Raw genomic sequence first — 20867 nt, forward strand, 5'->3', positions numbered from 1 at the left:
TACTGAATGAAATCAAAATTAAACAAAGTTTGAATTTTATAAATAAAATTTAAAGTGAATTAAAATAGCAAATAAACCCATATCCACATAGTAATCTAGAATTTCATAAGAATCTAGTATTTAGACATCATCAACCCATTTATGAATTCATAAGTTTTGAATTGTGACAATAATTGGTACATACATTTGGCTTGACGACTCTTTTCAAACTCAAGGTCCAAAAAGTGAGTTGTGAAATCTAGGAATTCATGAGTTTTGTATTTCAAGACATGAAAATGTCACAGAATTACTATAGGTTTCTGGATATTATTTAATATACAGTTCAGACTCCACTAACATCATTTACAGACAGAGTGGGTCAACAAAATACAACACTTGGTAATGGTATATATATTGTGGCTATTTCCTTTTTTAGTATTTTATACCAGCCGTTTCTTATAACAAGTCAATTAATTTCTATCAGCTAGTTGGACTTTGATTCGTCTTTGTAGTGAGGTTTTAACAAATAGAATGTGATGTTTGATATTATTTGTTGTTTTGACCCTTACTAGATTGTCAAGGAACTGTGGATTCTTGCTCTTTTATTATATACGTAATGGTGGAGTTTGATTTCTTATTTTTCATTCTAATTGCAGTCTAGGCAAAAAGCACTTGCAGACTTACAGCAAATGCAGAGCGTGCATGTAAGCATTATTATTACTTTTTTTTTTCTCTTTTCTGAACCAATTATTAGTTTAGTGATGATCTAGTGTGATATGTGCTATCAAATTGTAGATTTCTTCATGTGATATATATACATATTTATGATGTAAGTGATATATTGTTAGTTTCATGATCAAATTGTAGAGTACTTAAATTAATAGGTGGATATTATTATTATTGGTTTTTTTAACCCCCCTCTCTCTCATGTTTATTGTATATTTTTGAGAGGCTGATAGTTTTGACCATGCACGACTTTCTTTAGGATTCATGAAGTTTTAACTCAATCAATTGCTAATTAGCAAAGGCACATATTCTTATTAATGTATAAAAATGTGGGACATGCCCCTCAAGTGGTTGTTCTTTTGGTTCACCAATCTTGAATTAGATCTTTAGTTCGTTTTTTTAATAGAAAAGGAAATAGCACTGCAGAAGTATGCCTTATTATTTTTTGAGCAAAGTATATCCCAAGAGAACAGTATTTTGACTCTTTCCTATTTTGTTTATAACATTAGCTTTTTGTATGTTAACTGTTCATGCCTACTTGTCACTTAAAAAAAGAAATACTTTGCTGCCAACAAATAAGTTCTCTTCAGTTGTAACTATCCTAATTTATAAGATATTTCTACTTTTGTTTTGCTCAAGCAATATTTATCTTCAATATATAAACCGTGTGTTATTCCTGTGATTGGAGGGAGGCAGATTTTTTTTTTGTTTTCCTGTTCTACATTTACTTGGCTCAGACTGTTCCTATTGTTACTTATCTAAGTTTTAAAATTTATTCAATTTTTAGCTTGAGAAGCTGAGTGACATACAGTGCCAACCTGAGTCACTGCTAAAGTTCATAACAGAGGCCTGGCTTCAGGTAAGATAATTTAAATTTTATTTCAAGGTACAGTTTCTTCACTCGAAGAAATGAAATAATGTTTTCCTTACTATTTTTTTTTCAGATCGTTGAGTGCAGGCGTGTTTTGAAATGGACATATACTTATGGATATTATTTACCAGAGCATGAACATGCCAAGAGACAGTTCTTTGAGTACTTGCAAGGTTAGTAGTATTATTGAGCTTGATTCTAAACTTATCTTTGTTTTACCCTCTTTTAAGTTTTAACTTTGGCTTTTTGAGCAAGTAAGGCAGAGTCTGGGTTGGAAAGACTTCATCAATGTGCAGAAAAGGATCTACATGTTTACCTTAATGCAGAGGGCCAATCAAAAGACTTCAATGAGTTTCGCACAAAATTTGCTGGACTGACCAGGTAGTTGCCAAACCAAAAATTTAGTTGGCTTTTTTCTTTGAATCAGAAGGTCCTGTGCAACATGCATATTAATATTAATTTGTCTATGTGTGTGAATAAATATCTATCTAAATATATAGGGAGCTAGTTCGGTAGGGGTGTTTTCCCTATTGGCAGGGGTCAATTTTTTGTATGAAAAATGGTATTTGTTAATTATTTGACATTGATGCTTTATCGATAAAGTGATTTATTATGACTGTTAGATTTAAATAAAATGGTCAAAATTGGTTTTCCTATTAATAGTGATAAATAAATTTTCAATATGTAATGATTCCATATGTTTGTCTTTATTCATTGAAGAAGGCTTCTTTTGAGAAACTTGGTTGGAAGTGAATAATTACTGTACATTTTAGTTCAAGTAAAAATGTAATTTGGAGTTCTTCTTTACAAGAATTTATACTTGTTCAATCATCTTCTGAAAGTATTGAAACTTGAGCAATTAATTTGTAATGTCCAAGATTGCATGATGACATTTTTTGGTGTGACTGTCTAGGGTGTTATGATAACACATGGAAACATTGTAGCCACTGCTGCAGCAGCTATAACAGTCATTCCAGAACTAAATAGCAAAGATGTCTACTTGGCGTACTTGCCCCTGGCTCACGTTTTTGAATTGGCAGCTAAGGTACCCACATATGTTCTTTTACTTGTGCATGTTAGACACTAAAATTTGTTGTAACACACTCGTGACTTTCCAGTCTGTCATGGTGGCTACGGGATGTAGAATTGGTTATGGTTCCCCATTGATTTTAACAGACATATCAAACAAAATTAAGAAGGGAACCAAGGGAAATGCTTCTGAATTAAAGCCAACTCTCATGGCAGCAGTTCCTGCTATATTGGATCGTGTTCGAGATGGAGTACTGAAAAAGGTGCTTATTGGTTGTATAATTCTTTCCCCCCTAGATTTGTGGTGATTTCGGGTGCATGTACTCATTGGAATATGTTTTTATTTATTAATTAATTATGTCCATAAATATCAAGTTGAGGATACTGGGGGTCTAGCGAAGACTCTTTTTACATTTGCATATACACGTCGACTGGCAGCTGTAGAAGGAAGCTGGTTTGGGGCTTAGGGACTGGAAAAAATGCTGTGGGATTTAATCATCTTTAAGAAAATACGCTCTGTACTTGGAGGAGATATTAGATTTATGCTCTGTGGTGGAGCTCCTTTATCTGTGGATTCACAACACTTCATCAATATCTGCATGGGGTAATTATTTCATATTCTTGAGATTTACAATAATTGAATTTGAGGTTTAACCTTGTTATTTAATACGATTAAAAGGTTAAATTATTGGATTGCAAACTCTACTAGATTAGTGTGTCCACATGCGAAGTTATATGTCATACTTATATGCACGCAATCACTCGTCCAAATTCATTTAGATGCTAATACTTCCATATTTAGTTCCATGCTAGACTAACTATGCACTGTGAAATTCTTGCAATGGGTCGTGTTATTTTTCATTTCATGTGTATCTATTGCTTATTATTGCATACTTTTCTTTTTGGTTGATTATGCTTAAATAGGGCTCCTATTGACCAAGGATATGGCTTGACAGAAACTTTTGCTGGAGCTGCTTTTTCTGAGGCAGATGACACAGCAGTGGGCCGTGTAGGGCCACCCCTTCCTTGTTGCTACATTAAGGTATATTAAGAGTTGATCATTTATGCGTTAATTTCATCTAATATAAATATTCAACTGATTGCTTTTTGACATAGTGGTTATATAATATTTTGTATTGATTGCTTTTAGCCAGGTCTTAATGAGAAATTAAAATGCATGAAGCAACATGCTTTTAGATCAGTTCACTTAATATTATTGACTTCGATTTAAAAGGAATGATTTCTTTTTTCTTATTATTTTTAAAATAGATTTTGGGAGATGAAAAGAGTGGAAATGGATTATGCAAACAATGATATTCTTGGAAAAGCAGTTGAGAAGAGTCTTAGCAGCATTCTAGCAAGTGAGTTTTATTTAAAGACGCGTGTTAGATTTAAAATTGTTCAAAAATCTTATTATTTGCATAGCTTGATATGGTAAATAACTTAAATGTATTGAAAACTATATTTTATGTTATAAGAGAATTTGAAAACTAATATTGGTGGGGCTTTAGTATGATTTATGCTTACTTAGTTGTGGCAGAGGAATTGGTTCGTAGTAATTAGTTGGAGGATGCCAATAGGGTTCTCTTGTGGGGTGGTGGTTTATTCTTGTCCCATGTGCCTTTTTTTTAATTTTTTTTATGGAATATACGTGTACAAGTAATGTTAGCATTTTCTTTTTCATAAGTTGATGCAATGTCTTGAGATTATTCCTTTTAAGGTTGAGGACTTCAGCTGTAGTTGTCTGAGTTATGATTGATGTTTACAATAGTGATTGTATATAATTGCTGCATATATAACATGTTCAGTTACGTTTTAATTGTAGTCATAAGGTTTCTTGTTCTACTGATTTTCTTTAATGATTAAGATAATATATAATGTATTTTCTTAGATATGCATATACATGAACTGTTCTAATAGGTGATAATAAATAAAGCAATCTACATTTGTTTTGATATGAGTTTTTGCTGCTAAACCATCTAAGGGCTTCTCTTTTCTTCACTCCATCCCACTCTTGTTGAATTTGATTGTTGGTCTGTTTAATCAAAGAGGTGTTCTCTGCATTTTCTTTTCTACTTGGCTATTATTAGTATTCATTGAAAGGCTTATATGGGAATAAAATTGGTCTCAAGAGTCAAGATAGTCCATGGTGGTAAAGCAACTGTATATGAACCTATCATTTTTAATATCTATTTCCACTGAACCATTGATAATGAACCAATATCACTCTTCTTCATTGGCTGTAATAGCTTTTGGGGAATGTGGGTCCTTGTGTGTTTTCTTGACCCTGTTTTTATTTTTGTTACCTTTTGGGGAACTGAGGCATTTATAAAGGGATCTCATATTTTCATCTCAGTTAGGTTTGGTTCATTTGGCTTTTTTTTCACTTTCAAGGTATTCATTATTGTAGAGAAAATGCTCAAGATAGAACAAACATTCATGGATTTATCATTTCCCTTATTTGTATTGATAATAAATCTGATTTTTTTCATCCTTTTAAATTGGAATACAAACTGTTTTTGGTTTTTTGTTCTTTCTATGTGTGTTGTGTCTGCTTTTCTTTTTATTGTTGGTTTTATTTCAAACTGTTGCATTATTGTTGGCCTTTGCTATTAGTTTTTCTGCTGCTTTTGCTGCCTCTTGTCGTTGTATTTAAGATTTTTGTTGTTCTTTTTATTTTGTGAGCTCTAGTTTCCAAGGACTCTATAGTGGGTTTGGATAGTTTCTTGGTTGTAAGAGTTGTAATTTTTTTTAATGATGACTCCTAATTAAAGGTTGAATGATGTTGATAGTTTATTAATTGGTATGCAATTTTTCTTTCATTTTAGTGGCTTCATTGGATTTCAAATTAGAGGGAACTTTATTTGCAGCAGTTTGCAAGAGGTATGTTATCTGTTATTTTTGTTAAAATACTTTGCAAATGTTAGAGGAGTTTGAATATCTTAAATATTCATCCATAGTGAAGTAGGTTCTGAGATTATTATTATTGTGTGCTGCGGTGATAACGGAAGGTTGAGAACTTGTGTGTATTAGTGAAGTAGGTTCTGAGAAATTTGTGTGCTGCGGCGAGATAAGGAAGAAAACTTGTGTTGTTTGAATATTTTGAATTGATAATGATTGATGGTTGATTAATAAATATGGCTGGAATGTTTTCTGATTTTCTGTTAGTTATTTGATGTATATCTAATAAACTTCAAAAGATTAGTATCCCTTTTGTATACACCTATAAAAGATTAGAGGATCAATATTATTACCCTATATTAATGATCCATTTTCTTAAACCTCTGTAAACATGAAAGATTTAATGTAATATGCTTCATAAGATGTAATGTAATAACCAATATTCACGAGTTCATGAGTAGGTGACAAGCCAAAAACATCAAACAGTGCAAATAAATCTTCTAAAGTACCTGTATACGTAGTTTATCAACTTCAATCATTAATAGAGATCCTAAATTCCCAGTGAGAATTTCCAAAGCATCCACATACTTTGCTTGTTGCTCCAATATAGAAATGTATACCATCGTAAAAGCAATGTATGATCTCCCTCATTCTACAACTATTTCGTTGATCAATAAATGTTGTGTTTGTATCCTAGGTAGGCATGTTCATTCCTCAAATACATATTGCTGGATACATGCATATATGGACTTTGTGTTGAAAACATATACCCACAAATACAAATACTTTACATTTATAGCATATTCCTAAATGTGTTTGATATAACATTTATTACTGTTTCTCTCTATCTTTCGGGAAGTTGAAAACAATATCTTCTATCCATAGCAATGGAGTTTTATTTTTCTTATTTTTGGAAGGCTCCCAAACATAGTTTTTGCCTTTCTTATAAGCTGCAATTTATAGTATCCAGGCATGTTTCTATTTTTTTAAAACCAAAATCATGTCTGTTCCAGACTTTCATGGTGCAAAAAAATAATTATGTTACCAAGCAAGAAGGCCTAAAAAGTACAGTCATTTGAAAACAGTTTAAGCTGGAATGTGTATGAAAACAAACATTAAAAAAAAAAACAAAATTATACATGCATGATAGCAACCAAATAAAGAAATGATACACTTCTATAAAATATTGAACAGTTAACAGAAAAGTTGCCAAAATAAAAGTCTTAACCAAGCCTACCCAAAAGAGTGTTCTGAACCTTTGAATCCTTATCAACCACCTCTTGTTCCTCTTCAATTTCTTCATCATAATTTTCATCGTCAAATACAGATGCAGTAGGCTTCAAAGTAGCCAATGAATTAGAAATGTATGCCTTTTTGGGCAAAAGATAGTCCTCCTCAGTGGCCGCTTGAACCTCTGGTCCTTCATATTGCTCATCAAAGTCTTCATAATCAACAACATCTTCAGCCTTCTCATCATAATCTATGTGTGAGAGAAACACAATGAACATAATTAGAAAGTTTGACAAAATGAAATGAGCTAAACCATAGACTTTGGAAAACATATTATTTATACATTATTTTATTTTGTTTAATAAGAACTAGACCCTACTATTGTCAAAGACAAAATATAAAGGAGATGAAAAGTCCACTGAAATCCAAATAACAAAAAATGCTCAATCTCTTGAAAAACCAAAAATACAATTCCTGAATTCTTTTTAAAAAAATCACTAAGATGCCTACTTTAGCCCAAATAATATCAATCTCTTTTTCAATATTAAAAAATTTATCTTGTCCCTTTCTAAGCACAATGACCAACAAATAGCCATCACAGCAGAATCCCACAGCTACTTTCTATTTTCGTTACCTACTCCTAAAAATTGAAACTTAACAAATTTACAGAGTACTGTAAAGTAATCCAAAAAGCCTCCAACTATAAATAGTTTTACATTTATCCACAATCTTTCAGAAAAAGGCAATGAATAAATAAATGATTGACTGTCTCATTGCTGGTTTTGTGCAAAACACCAGCTCTGAGACAGAGCAGAATGATCCTTTCCAATAGACATAGTGAGTTCCATTCATGTAGAAAGTAAACAGCTAAAATCTTAGAATTTAAAGTTGTCCTTTAAAATTACTTCCTCAATTTCACAATCGTCCCAAAATCCAAGTCTTTCTTCTATTTCTACCTTAACTCTCACCTGAATATGCAAATATTGTACAGTGAAGAATCATGTTGCTTCTAGGTTCTCCAAGCAAGAGTTTTCTATGACAGCTATTGTGATGTAATACTAGTGATCTACTTATGGGTTCAAATCAAACCATTACACTAAAGAAACTGAGAAATGCTTGGGTCCTCCAAAAGTATAAAGAAACTCTTCAAGAGGAGTATAGCAATTTGGCATTCTATACTTGTCAGATATACACTTATAGGAACCTAAAATTTTACAAAGAAGTACATAGGATATGTAAAGCTACCTTACATATATATATATATATATTCTCTTAGTCACTAAGTAGACTAAGTGCTGGCACTAAGAATATTCTCTTAGTCAACATATGTCTTTTATTTATTTATTTTTTGCTGGAAGTGGCTACTAAAACAGTCGTATGTAATGTAAAAATTCTACATTTTTATGGAGTGGAAAAAGTAAATATAAAATAATATGAGGATAAAAGTGGCAAAAATGGACCAAGAGATGCTTATCCGCTCTTTTACTATTAGTATGACACTTTGAATTTTTATTTCTTTGATGCCAAGAATGACCGTTTATTTCTTTCTTTCTGACTTTTATTATAAGTTTTTTTTTTGTGATAATTGATAATATGTTGTTATATATGATTTTTGTAACTCATCAAAATTCGTACTAATTATAGAAACGGTTGATAAGAAACTAGTCAAAGAGTTTGCCAAGTACAAGATATATCACCTCCATCTACAAAAGGAAAGAGGCCAAAACACATACCTACAGGAAAATTAGTTAAACTCCTCAATGAAAAGAGGAAGAGCTTTAGAATAAATTTGGAAATGGATAAGGTTGTTGAAGAGAGATATGGAACAAGTGCACAAAGGATGATGAATTGAAGGATGGAGCAAGTTTCACGCATGGTTTACTTTTGTGTATCTTGTAATGTTTCTATTTTTCATTTTTGAAGTAAAAATTGTTCAAGATTATAAAACTTTATTATGTTATGCTTTCAAACTTAAGTTAGAATTAAGATCTCATGAAGTAGACACATTCATGGTTTGAATTAGTTATTGTTTAATGTAATACTTATGGTTTATCAATCTATTGAGAATTACATTTTATGATTAATTTTGAATTTTTTATTTATCAAAATACAATAATGAAAATCTTTTAATTAAAAAAAACATATAAGTATACTTATCAAAATAAAATCTAAAATTTTATTACTATATGTTATGATTTAAAAACATATTATAAGTGTAAAAAATCGTTATGGTTTATATAATATAACAAACTAAAAATGTTATCAAAATAATCAAATGTAACAGTTGAAAAGTGTTATGAAAAAAGTACAAGATTAAACTTCAAATTTATAACCAAAAACTCTATCTAAATGTTATTATTTGAATATTATAGCACCTAAAAATGTGTTATTGAATAGTTTAAGATAACACCAAACATAACATTCAAAAACTGTTATAGAAAAGACTGGACTTTTAATAACAGGGGCTATGTTAGCATTTTCAGAAGTGTTATCAATAGTCCCGGTTAGCAGTTTTTAAGTGTTATGAATACTGTTTTTTCTTGTAGTGTACATTGCTGACCATCTGGGAGGACCACATATATCAGATGACAGTGGTCAGGAGAGGGAGAGATATGACAGAACCCTACGTCACAATTAGGACATCGAAATGCCAAACATCGAGGAGTCAACTCACAAAAAAGCTCAAACAGAGGAAAAGTTGATAACTTTCTCTGAGCTAGACGCACAACATGTCCGATTTCCCCACTCAGATCCTCTGGTCGTGGATGTTCAAATCGCCAACATGATGGTAAAATGAGTGTTGGTAGAGACAGGAAGCTCTGTCAACATTTTGAACAAGTCTTCATTGGAAAGAATGAAATTGCCAATGCAAGATTAAGAACCATGCAACCAAACCATCTATAGTTTCTCAGGCGAAGGGCTAGCACCTACAGGGTCGATCAGACTCCCAGTCACATCATAAACTACACCTGCGAATAGGACATTGCTCGCTACTTTTATAGTAGTTGATTGTCCGTCCGCATACAATGATGTGATCGGAAGGCCCATACTCGTCGATCTGCAAGCTATAACTTCATTCTGGCATCTGGCCATGAAGTTTCCAACCAATGCAGGAGTTGGGTGCATGTTGGGAAACCAACGAGAAGCCAGCGAATGCCACAATTAATCAATCACAAAGGTAAGAAGAAGCAGATCGGGAAGCGGAGCTGAAAAAAGGTTGCTAGAGGTAAATGAGATATGCAAGCCCGATCAGGTGAACAAGTCACCAAATAGGGCGTAGCCCAAAGTTAGGATAGGGATTTGGATCCTCTCTTTGGGGATTTTGAAGAAAACATTAGGCTTGTGGAGGACCTGGAGGAGGTCCCACTAGAAGAGAAAGATCCGACCAGGGTAGTGAAAGTGGGTAAAAACTTAGAGACAACTAGAAAAAAACAAACTGGTGGAGTTTCTGAGGAGGCACCAAGAGGTCTTTGCCTGGTCGCATAAAGCTATGGTTGGGATAGACCCAGGAGTGATCATCCATGTCTTAAATATAGACAGAAATAATCCACCTATACAACAAAAAATAAGGTTGTTCGACAAAGATAGATCTAAAGCCCTAAAAGAAGAAGTTAAGAAGCTGAAGCAAAAAGGATTCATCAGGGTAGCGTTTTGTAACGCCCTAAACTCCAAGGACTGTTACAGTGTGCCTTGTAAATAGTGCTAAACTCGCTAATCGAGTCATTTGGCCAAAATCGTGTAACTAAGTATGATTAGCGGTTTAGGGAGTAACTAATTGGTTAAGATATAACGTTTCACTAGAACGTTTACTGTCTACATTGGGATCCCAAAAATATAATTTAAAAGTTTATTACAAGAAAATATTTACAACCAGCCGATCTAAGCGGCAAAACAGGGTTTAACCTTAGTTCCTCTCCTTCAAACCTCGATCATGACGGTTGAGCAGCTGCATATGTACACATCGTCACCTAGGCTCTCCAACTCAAGGATGGTCCAGCTTTCTTTTGCCTTTACCTGCAACACATAGAACCCATGAGCCAAAGCCTAGTAAGAAAACTCAATATGCTCATGAACAGTCATATCACGATATCAAATCATTTCTGGCATGCCTAGAAAACACAACTCTATTTAAGCATGCATTTAAACTCAGATAACACTGGGGAATCAAGGATAATAAATCCTGCCCTCCTGATTGGATGACTATTAAGTCAATCCTAATCAGATGAGTGTTTCTACAATTGAGGTTCTGGTAAACCATACTGAGTGACTGTCTAGCAAGTCACTATGGGGCTCAATACCCAAAGCCATGCAAATAATGATCAGAATGATCATATAGAGCTTATATCCCTGAACAGATGAGTGAATATCACTTTGAGGTTCTGTTAAGCATACTAAGTGACTGACAAGCAAGTCACTATGGGGCTCGGTGCCCATAGCCGTGTAATGAAACCATTACCTGGGCTTTCCTACAATGGCTCTAATCAGACGAGTGACTGATGGGTAGTCAGTAGCTTAAACAGATGAGTGACTAATGGGTAAGCCACACAAGTGCTTTTAGTTTTCATCGAACTTGAGGTCGGTCCAGCATTAACACTCTTCTAAGTCATTTAATGCAGATGTCGATTAGATCTAATCTTTTATTGGCTTGCGTTGAACACGCTAAGGCCGTTCCTGACTTATAAGTCAGCACCATGTGACCAGTGACCAGTGCCCAGTACCACTGCCAAACTTGACTAATGAGTCACAACTTCATAGTTGATACTGACACCTTTGCCAATTCTGACTAATTAGTCAGTGCCATGCACAAGTAAGCAATGCTACCAGTATATATATCATATGTCAAATATCCAAGAGTAGGGCATTTAGCATGCTTACTTAACAGTTGCTAGCATAATTATGATCATGCACAAACACAAAGACTCAAGCTCTGATCAGTCTCATACTAAATATTCATGGCATGCCCTAAACACATGTTTCTCGTGCATCACATATATCACAGTTAAACATCCAACATGCATCAAGAATAACCAAGCATGTCACATATGGGGTGCAGCTTTCTTACCTCTGGTTCGAGCGAGAAGTAGAACAAGAACGACCCTTGAGAATGATCGACCCTTTAATCCTTTAGCGGTCACCTAGTCATAACCAAATACAATCTCCGATTAATGAAAATCAACCATAATAGGGTCTTGATCTAAACCCCACTCTCGGGACCTCGAAATGTACCCACACGGTGAGTAGATTCAATCCCGGGCCTTAAGGATTGAAACCCCGAGCCAAAAACCCTTAAAAACACTCAAAATGGGGTTCTGAAGAAACAGGGTAGCACTGTAGCGCTATTGTCCTAGCACCCCAGCGTTGTTCACAAAGCCAAATTGCCCCAGCACCCCCTGCAGGTAGCGCTGTAGCGCCCCATACTGGGTGCTGTAGCGCTACCTTCAGGCAGAAAATGCCCAGAAATCTCTTCCTTCGATTCCACCATTTCCACCTCAAACCAAAAGCTTCCAAACATCAAATTAAGTCCCAAATGAACCCAAATACCACCTCCACATGTCCTAGACACCACAACCCCAAGAACCTTAGCCAAAACTCCAATAAATTCCCCCTTTTGCAACTCAAAAACCAGCTGAAACTTAACTAAGAAAATAGAGCAAAAGTATGAGTTCTAATGGCTAAAAACTCACCTCAATCTCAGCAACACACCCTCTTCAATGGTGGAGCATAACCCTAGCTTATCCCAGCTTGGTTCCTTGGCTTGATTCCTCAAAAAGAGCTTGAAAATTCAGAGAGAAATGGAGGAGAAAAACCATCGGGAGAGAAGGAGGAAGGAAACTCTGTTTTGGTAAGCTTCTACAACCTTAATGGCTGATATAAATCTTTAAGGGTGAAAAGACCTAAATGCCCTCTAGTCTAAAATAAAACCTTAATAGCCACCAAGGGAAAAATCGTCCTTTCGCACCTATTTCGTTAATCATAATTAACACCCTCAAATTCCCACTATTCTCAATATACCCAAACACCAATAATCCATATCCCATTACCCTTTAATTCACGGTAATGTTCTAATCATTAAAATCACCCCGAGGCTCACCCCGAGTCCCGAACTTAGACCCGTTATGACCAGACCGAACACTTGCATTTCATGATCGTCTCATGCCGAAAGGCTCGAACAAATCCACATTTAATGTGGTACCATTCATTACTCACCCACATGCATGAAGATACACCATCACGCCCTCAACAGGCCAAATTACCAAAATGCTCTTATACTTAAAATAAACCCATATTCATGTGTTTATCATCATATAATAATATAATTCACATAAACATGCATATAATCATTTAATATCATAATAAATCAATTATGGCCCTCCCAGCCTCCTAATCAAGGTCCTCAACCTTATTAGGAATTTTGGGGCATTACAACTATCCCCTCCTTACAGAAATTTCATCCTCGAAATTAATCTATACAACCCGGAATAAGAATTCCGCACAACTAATTCCATTTTCCCAGGTCACCCCTTCGACCTCACTGTTTCTGTAACATACCTTAACTCAAGGTACACTCTGTTCCTCAGAACATTATTACTTCTATTACAATCTGAACTGGCTATTCCTTACCGGAATACTTAACCTTAGCCTTCAGATTCTTATGACCCATCTCATGAGTTCCTTTAACCCATGTCCCCTGCATGGAATTACATAACACAATGTATTTAACTAACAGTGTCAAAGATAATGCTAATTTAAAGTTAACCTAACCAGTCCTATCCAAGACTAAACTGTCAAGATAGTCTAGGGCTTAGGTTGCCCTTAACTCCTCACCCAATTCCATGGTGATATTTTAAGGAAAATGCAATCCCCTTCTTGGAACTCCATGTTCCTGCTTTTCAATTCACTAAAACTTTCCCGCTTACTCTGAGAAGTGAACATCCAAGCTCCAATCTCTAACAATCTCAATGATCCCCTGAACCTTCACTTGGTCCAGAATCAACTCCACATTGGCCCAGTAACCTGGGCAACCCCACCGCGAAACCCATCGCGACGCTTTCTTATTTCCAATGCAAATACCCAAAGCCTGCAATGGCCTTGCTGATTCCTGATACTCTGTCTTGACCTATTAATAGGTTAAGAACTTACCACGCATTCCATTATGCCCCTCTCCATCTCAGGCCATCCCTATAAAGCTTTTATATCCCGATACAATGACAGGATGCCTAAATGAAAGGAATAGGAGAATAACATGAGATTCATCCAGAATCTCCCAATTAATCCAAGTGCCCATCAGATTCCAAATCAAATCTCTATACCATAACAAACCCACATATGACACTGTATAATCCTTAGCTAATCCAGCTAAGACATTATCCTCAATATTCTCTATTTGTGGTTCATTTAATCATCTTTCCTTTTGATCTTCCCTGAGATAGTCATCTCAAGCATAAACCTGGCCACCTGGCCCACCAGAAACTTTACCCTAGTTCTGGTCAAATCCTTTAACCAACATGTTATATAAGCAGTCACTTCTCCTGCTACCAAGGTGTCATAACAACCTACTAACTTGTTCTAATCTGCAAGAAGACTCAAAACTATTTCCCAAGGCACCTGTAATATTCTTATGACCCAAGGAAACTCCTGCTCTTAAGGCATTCCTTAACCTTAGCAAATCTCCGCAGAGAATACATCACAATACCATCGTCCAAGACAATCCCAATTTCCATTCAAATAAACCTTTGAATGCTTTATTCATCTGATTCATAAACACTTGGCATTAAACAAGTTCTCAACACATAACTCAACACTCCCTGTGCCTTTACCTGATACAAACAATCCTCTGATTAGTCTTCTCCTTGATCTCTAACTAGTACTAACCAAATCCAAGATTAACCTTAGAGAATACCATCTTACTCACTAACTGAGCCTTTAATTCTTACAACTCTGCTGAGCCATTCAAAACAGTGCCCTAAAATCTGAATCCATTCCTGGCACTGATCCAATCACCATACTATTTCTTCACACAAAGGAACCCTGACAAATCCCCTGGAAACACATCCAGAACTCACAGACTAATCCAGTCTGTCCTAACTCCATTGGCACAATCTAGGTGGTATCCACCACACTAGCTAAGAGTTCCATGCATCTCTCTGCCATAAAACTCTAGCTTTCACCACAAATGTCATAAACATATCAGATCCATGCGCAGTGCCAGCTGTCACAAGGCTTTCCACTCTTAAGTCCAAGAGTTACTATACTTTCTTTTCCATTTAAAATTTCCCCACACTTAGCTAACCAATTCATACCCTGGATCAAACCCAAAGCTAGTCATAACCAGCTTTATCAAAGTCACTGATGAGTCCTTCTCACAATAATTCACCTCATCTCTTAAATTACCAATACAGTATCACTTTTCATCATAACATAATCATGTGACCTACATATTAACTCTATGCTTCTCTATATGCAACAAATAAAGAACAGCATGTCACCAAGTCAGTCGGCACAAAAGTAAAGATCAGGACCAAAAAACTGACCTACTACCCCCAAGGAGCTAGTCTCGGTCTCAGACTGCCTTGGAATAAACACTCGAGTTGGAATCAAGTTGTCTATCCCCTTTTGCTCATCCTTCCTTCGCATTGGGCAATCCTTCTTACGATGTCCAAACATTTGACATGAGAAACATGCCCTTGCTCGACATTCTCCCAGATGATGCCTCTTGCACTGAGTGTAAATTGGATAAGTCTTCTAGCTTTTCTTCTTACTTACCCCAATAAGTGGAAATACCACTATCTGAGCTCTGTGCTCCCTAACAATCTTCTTCTCATCTATTATGCTCTCAACAGCAAGAGCCTTTTCTACCACCTGAGCATAGGTAGAGACTTCATGCACCGGGGCAACTCTAATGCCCTGAGCTATTCCAGGATTCAATCCTTGAACAAACCTTTCCTTCCGAGCTATATCTCTGGGTAAAATGTCTAAAGCAAACTTGACCAACCCATCAAATCTACTAACATACTCAGCTACTGATGCATTTCCCTGAACGAGATTCACAAACTCATTCATCTTAGCAGTCTTAGCTGCATCACAATAGTATCTTTCATTGAACAACTGCCTAAACTCTTTCCAGTCCATTACCGTTGTATCTCGCGTCTAGGGTACTACTTCCCACCACGTCCCGGAATCATTCCGCAAAAAAAATGTCGCACAAGCCACCCTATCGTGACCTACCAGTCCCATACTATCAAGAATGGAACCGATCATGCCCATCCATTGCCTAGATCCGAATGGATCTAGGCCTCCCTCAAAGACTGGACGGTAATACTCCTGGAGTCTTCCATAGAGAAATTCCCATTTGCTCTCAACCCTAGGCTAAGCCAAAATTGATGCCACTCCTGGCATAACCAAGGAAGAAGTGCTCCCCAACAGATTCCACTGTTGCTACAGACACCTGATCTCTTCCTCATGCCTCTGCAATCTTGATTGCAAATTTGTGAAAATCTGTTGAAAATTCATAGGAGCCGATGAAGAACTGAAACCCTGGCTGTAATTCCCAGCCTCTGTATAACCACCACCAGGCCTCATGATTTGCCTTGAATATGAACTTTTTGATTGAATCTGCAGTCAATAACTTGACCCATTAATCATGATGAACATATCAAGAGCTTTCCCCACGGGAACAATCTTACCACATCGCATTCATTAACCACTTGCAGTGCTAGAATCATGCCCATGGCATTCACACATCAATCATAGTTCCTGCTCTTCCAACATTCACACCATGCTTCCAACTCCAGCATGCAAATATTACAATTATATACATTCATGGAGTAGGTAATCATATGATCACATTCATATAAATATTCACGGAGCATATAATCATTTAGTCAAGAGCCAAGCTCTATCAAAATCTCATGCTCCCTAATACAATGTGCAAGTAAAGCATTTACATTCTATTTAACTAGTTAAGCACATAACTACAGAAATAGTTACCATTCCATGAGTGAGGCTATCTTCAGTGATGAGTGTACATGCCCAGCTTGTCTTCAAGAACCCATAAACCTTGACAAGCTCTGATACCAAACTATAACGCCCTAAACTCCAGGGACCATTATGGTGTGCCTTGTAAACAGTGTTAAACTCGCTAATCGACTCATTTGGCCAAAATCGTGTAACTAAGTATGATTAGCGGTTTAGGGATTAAAACTTTTGGTTAAGATATAACGTTTCACTAGAACGTTTATTGTATACATTGGGATCCCAAAAATATAATTTAAAAGTCTATTACAAGAAAATATTTACAACTAGCCGATCTAAGCGGCAAAACAGGGTTTAACCCTAGTTCCTCTCCTTCAAACCTCGATCATGACGGTTGAGCAGCTGCATATGTACACATCGTCACCTAGGCTCTCCAACTCAAGGATGGTCCAGCTTTCTTTTGCCTTTACCTGCACCACATAGAACCCGTGAGCCAAAGCCTAGTAAGAAAACTCAATATGCTCATGAACAGTCATATCACGATATCAAATCATTTCTGGCATGCCTAGAAAACACAACTCTATTTAAGCATGCATTTAAACTCAGATAACACTGGGGAATCAAGGATAATAAATCCTGCCCTCCTGATTGGATGACTATTAAGTCAATCCTAATCAGATGAGTGTTTCTACAATTGAGGTTCTGGTAAACCATACTGAGTGACTGTCTAGCAAGTCACTACGGGGCTCAATACCCAAAGCCATGCAAATAATGATCAGAATGATCATATAGAGCTTATATCCCTGAACAGATGAGTGAATATCACTTTGAGGTTCTGTTAAGCATACTAAGTGACTGACAAGCAAGTCACTATGGGGCTCGGTGCCCATAGCCGTGTAATGAAACCATTACCTGGGCTTTCCTACAATGGCTCTAATCAGACGAGTGACTAATGGGTAAGCCACACAAGTGCTTTTAGTTTTCATCGAACTTGAGGTCGGTCCACCATTAACGCTCTTCTAAGTCATTTAATGCAGATGTCGATTAGATCTAATCTTTTATTGGCTTGCGTTGAACACGCTAAGGCCGTTCCTGACTTATAAGTCAGCACCATGTGACCAGTGACCAGTGCCCAGTACCACTGCCGAACTTGACTAATGAGTCACAACTTCATAGTTGATACTGACACCTTTGCCAATTCTGACTAATTAGTCAGTGCCATGCACAAGTAAGCAATGCTACCAGTATATATATCATATGTCAAATATCCAAGAGTAGGGCATTCAACATGCTTACTTAACAGTTGCTAGCATAATTAAGATCATGCACAAACACAGAGACTCAAGCTCTGATCAGTCTCATACTCAATATTCATGGCATGCCCTAAACACATGTTTCTCGTGCATCACATATATCACAGTTAAACATCCAACATGCATCAAGAATAACCATGCATGTCATGTATGGGGTGTAATTTTCTTACCTCTGGTTCGAGCGAGAATTAGAACAAGAACGACCCTTGAGAACGATCGACCCTTTATTCCTTTAGCAGTCACCTAGTCATAACCAAATATAATCTTCGATTAATGAAAATCAACCATAATAGGTTCTTGATCTAAAACTCACTCTCGGGACCTCGAAATGTACCCACACGGTGAGTAGATTCAATCCCGGGCCTTAAGGATTGAAACCCCGAGCCAAAAACCCTTAAAAACACTCAAAATGGGGTTTTGAAGAAACAGGGTAGCGTTGTAGCGCTACCTTCAACCAGAAAATGCCCAGAAATCTCTTCCTTCGATTCCACTATTTCCAACTAAAACCAAAAGCTTCCAAACATCAATTTAAGTCCCAAATGAACCCAAATACCACCTCCACATGTCCTAGGCACCACAACCCCAAGAACCCTAGCCAAAACTCCAATAAATTCCCCCTTTTCCAACTCAAAAACCAGTTGAAACTTAACTAAGAAAATAGAGCAAAAGCTAGAGTTCTAATGGCTAAAAACTCACCTCAGTCTCAGCAACATACCCTCTTCAATGGTGGAGCATAACCCTAGCTTATCCTAGCTTGGTTCCTTGGCTTGATTCCCAGCTGGTCGATGCTTCATCAGGACATGAAGTCTTATCATTCATGCTTCCCATTTGTAATAAAATTAGTATGCATCCACCTGATGAATATCACACTAGCTTCCAAAAAAATATGAGACTTTACTTCTACAAAGTAATACCATTCTGTTTGAAAAATGATGGTGCGATTTACCAGCGACTAGTCAACCACATGTTCCAAGAGCTGATCGGCAACAATATGGAGGTCTACATCGACGATATGATGGTAAAGTCAAAAAGGGTCGGTGAACATATCAAGGACCTATAGGAATACTTCAACATCCTAAACAAATATCAAATGAAGCTAAATCCTCTAAAGTGTTCATTTGGTGTTGGGTCATGAAATTTTTGGGGATTCATAGTAAATTCACAAGGAATCGAAGCCAATCCCGAAAAGATTCGAGCACTGATGGAGATGCAGTCACTAGCCAAAGTCAAAAATGAGCAAAGTCTGACAGGAAGAATTGCTGCCCTGAGTAGATTCATATCTAAGTCTACAGACAAGTGTGTCACATTTTTTAATCTACTCAGAGGAAACAAAAAGTTTGAATGGACAGAGGAATGCGAACAGGCTTTTCAGGCGCTCAAAGCCACATGTCGCAACCGCCCATTTTTTCCAAGCTGGTTGAAGGAGAGACTTTGTACATCTACTTAGCCATAATAGAGTATGTTGCTAGTGCTGTTTTAATCAGAGAGGAAGACAACATTCAAAAAGCAGTATACTACATAAACAAAAGGCAAGTGGGAGAATAATTACGATATCCGCCTATAGAAAAATTAGCTTACTGCTTGATACTGGCGTCTAGAAAACTACGACCCTACTTTCAAGCTCATCCCATAATAGTGCTCACTGACCAGCCACTACGGCAAGTCTTAGAAAAACCAGAAGCTACTGGTCGACTATTAAAATGGGCAGTTGAGTTGGGGCAGTTTGAAATTTCATACGCACCACGAGCAACCATAAAGGGGCAAGCCTTGGTGGATTTCATCGTTGAATTCACTGGACTCCCTGCCAGCGAACCGATAATAGAGACCAATGATCAAAATCAAACCCCTGCCTGGAAACTGCTTGTAGACGGGTCCTCTAACGAGCACAACTTGGGGGCAGGGCTAATCTTAATCACCCCCGAGGGGCATCGGTTTCACTGCGCGATCAGATTCAACTTTACAACCTCCAACAATGAAGCCGAGTATGAGGCTCTGCTCGCAAGATTAAGACTAGTCAAGGATATGAACATACAGTCACTAGAAATATACAGTGACTCCCAGCTAGTAGTTAATCAGATTGTTGGAGAATATCAAACTAAGGGTCTTAAGATGGTTGCTTATCTAAACAAGGCAAAGGATTTACTAGCACAGTTCGAGAAGTATACTCTCCAACAAGTACCTCGCGACTAGAATTCAAATGTCGATGCCTTAACCAAGTTAGCAAGCGCCAAAGATGTTGATACTTTGAACATAGTACCAGTCGAACGTTTATTAGCACCAAGCATTCAAGCGGAAGATTCCTCGCTAGTAATACAAGTGTCTGATACATGGATGACTCCCATCATACAATATCTCGAACAAAGATTGTTGCCAGCAGATAGGAATAAGGAGAGGACGTTTCAAAGGCAATCGACTCAGTTTATTTTGATAGATGGAGTCTTATATAGACGAGGATACAAAATGCCTTTATTACGGTGTATCTCTACGGAAAATGCTAAAGAATTGATGCAAGAAGTACATGAAGGTTTCTGTAGAGATCACGCTGGGCTGCAAAGTTTGTCAAAGAAAATTCTCCGGCAAGGGTATTCTTATCTACAATGATCGAAGATTCTGTTGAATTTGTTAAAGAGTGTGACAAATGCCAACAATTTTCTAAGATACCTCGAGCAACCCCAAATGAGCTCAAACAGATTCAAAGCCCATGGCCATTCGTGATTTGGGGAATTGGCCTAATCAGATCTTTGCTTACTGGAAAAAGGGAATGTCAAGTATGCAGTAGTCGCTGTCGACTACTTTACCAAGTGGGATGAAGGTGGCCCACTCACAACAATCATGACCAAGAAAGT

General features: G+C 36.8%; 2 long non-coding RNA genes across 2 annotated transcripts; both read left to right on the forward strand.

The window, feature by feature from the left end:
- Positions 1 to 255: 255 nt before the first annotated feature.
- On the forward strand, positions 256 to 1748 carry LOC133820632 (uncharacterized). Its single transcript, XR_009887087.1, has 3 exons — positions 256 to 683; positions 1493 to 1564; positions 1650 to 1748. It is a non-coding gene; the product is annotated as an uncharacterized LOC133820632 (long non-coding RNA).
- Positions 1749 to 2485: 737 nt separating this feature from the next.
- LOC133820739 (uncharacterized) lies at positions 2486 to 5444 on the forward strand. The gene is made up of 4 exons (XR_009887191.1): positions 2486 to 2621; positions 2695 to 2868; positions 2981 to 3209; positions 3530 to 5444. It is a non-coding gene; the product is annotated as an uncharacterized LOC133820739 (long non-coding RNA).
- The last annotated feature ends 15423 nt before the right edge of the window (positions 5445 to 20867 follow it).

This window comes from Humulus lupulus, chromosome 1, assembly GCF_963169125.1.
Source record: "Humulus lupulus chromosome 1, drHumLupu1.1, whole genome shotgun sequence".
In the NCBI taxonomy this organism is placed as follows: Eukaryota; Viridiplantae; Streptophyta; class Magnoliopsida; order Rosales; family Cannabaceae; genus Humulus; species Humulus lupulus.